Source organism: Lycium ferocissimum, chromosome 9 (genome assembly GCF_029784015.1).
Source record: "Lycium ferocissimum isolate CSIRO_LF1 chromosome 9, AGI_CSIRO_Lferr_CH_V1, whole genome shotgun sequence".
Taxonomy (NCBI): domain Eukaryota; kingdom Viridiplantae; phylum Streptophyta; class Magnoliopsida; order Solanales; family Solanaceae; genus Lycium; species Lycium ferocissimum.
Genome location: NC_081350.1, coordinates 49,935,503 through 49,937,803, shown reverse-complemented (window position 1 = coordinate 49,937,803; position 2,301 = coordinate 49,935,503).

Sequence of the window (2,301 nt, the reverse complement as noted above, 5' to 3'; positions counted from 1 at the left end):
CGCCCTTGTGGGCCCGTTTCTCCAATTTTTAGGGTTAAAATGGACCTAATTGATATCGTAACAATATTAGTATCATTCTCTATGATTTCTAATTTAGAATTCGATTATACTTAGACTACTTTGGTTTTGAGCTTCAGAGGAAGGGCAAGGCGATAGAGTGACTTGTTGGTGTTACGGTTCGGTAGTCCGGGTAGGTTATGGCTTACCTCTAGTGAGACTATGAATAGCGAATCACATATTTAGAATATAATGTCGGAGTTGGCATGCGAAACTTCAGGCATGAAGTTGGGTTAGATATTACCTTAGGTTGGGCCTTGATATGTGTTGGGACTAGCCACCTCGTTATGTGTGTGTATTGTTCCATTTTGATGGTTGATGCTACGAGTTGTGGTAATATTAGAATTTGTGTTACTAGCTTGATTGAGTTATAGTTGGCATACCTTTATTGGTATTTGCATTGTGATACATTGTTGACGTACCCGTTATTGGTACTAGTAATATTGATATATTGTTGGCATACCCCTGATGGTATTATGATATAATACATTGATGGCGTACCCCTTCGTGGTACTTATGATATTGAGCTTGATTGCTGAATAATTGATGTACGTATTGCACTCATTCTCACACATTCATGATGCATGGCCGATACTCAGTAATGATCAGGCGTTATTAATTGAGTAAATTGATATTTGATAAACTCCTTATTTGAGTGATTGTAAAGACCGATGTCCGAAGATCCATTCCGGGATCGTTGATTGTATGAAACTGATATTTGATAAACTCTTTTACTTGAGTGATTATGAGAATGCCGATGTTCGAGGTTCAATTTTGGAATCGTTGATATGTGCATTGCATACATTCCCTCATATTCATGATGCATGGCCGATAGCCGGTAAATATCTGGTATCGTTGATTGAGCGACTCTTTTACTTGAGTGATTGTGAGAAGGCCGATGACCGATTATCTATTCTGACATCATTGTTAAATGGTCGATTTCAATGTTATTCCGGAATCGTTGTTAGTGCATGGGCTCCGCGGGTCCCCCAGAGCGGTGCTGGTGAGACTTCCCCTATGAGCAATTAGCCAGGGTCGCGTCTATATGTTAGGCAAAGATCCGGGAGAGGCGACACTTAGATTTTGCGAGTTACATTGGGTTGTGTTACCGAGTCATCGATATTTCCATCCGGAGTACATGTGTACACCTCATTTGCATGGCATTACATCTCATCCATTCCATTATTGCATCGCACTGCATTGTATTGCATTGGCTTGATTGCGATTCGCGGTGATTGATTTATTGATGATTGAAATGGTTATATACATATTTCGGACTTGGTGTACTTGGGTTTAGAGTCTTTACGTAGGCGATGATGAACACTTGGTTGTGATCTTATTATCTTATACTTGTTGGATTCCTTGCTATCTACTTATGTTCTGAATTGTGTTATCTATGCTTGGTCGGCCGATGATGCCTACCGATCGTTGTTTTATCGACTTCGCACTTGTTGCATTCTTTTATGAATCCAGAGTATCAGGTCGGATCTACTTCTCTAACTCGTGGCTGATCGACTCTTCAGCTTCCACTTGAGCTTTTCAGGGTGAGCATGGCGTTCGCTGAGCTCGAAGACTCTTTTATTTCTTATGTCTTGCTTTCCATTCAGAGATATGATTTGAGACTACTTATGTATTATTATTCAGACCTTTAGTATTCGGATTTAGATGCTCTTGTATGACCAGATCAGATATTGGGGCAAATTTCATTTACTTCCGCACTTGTTAATATTATATTATATTATATTGTGAGACTTACATGATTGTACTTTCTTTCGCTATTTTCTATTATTGTGAATGTTGAGTTAAGAGTTCGCCTATCGAGGTGGGAAAGGTAGGTGCCCATATGACCTAGGCTGAAATGGGTCGTGACAAGTTGGTATTAGAGCCCTCGGTCACCTGGTCTTTAATACAAAAGCGTGTCTAGTAGAGTCTCGTGGATCGGTACGATGAGCTCCGTACTTATCTGTAGGAGGCTATGCGATATCTAGGAAATCTCACTTTCTTTCTTTCCATCGTGCAACTTTATTCAAATTGGTATCTGAAAAGACCAAATTGGTATCTGACACTGACCTCTTCCCTCACAGATGGTGAGGATTCACGACACGCCAGTATGGAGGATGTACGCGAGGTTGACCCTACCGATTTTCACGGGTGCACCGGACGAGAATGTCTATGAGTTCATCGTGATCACGCACGGGCTACTCCATGCAGCAGGGATCATGGTTACCCTCAGAGTTAGGTATG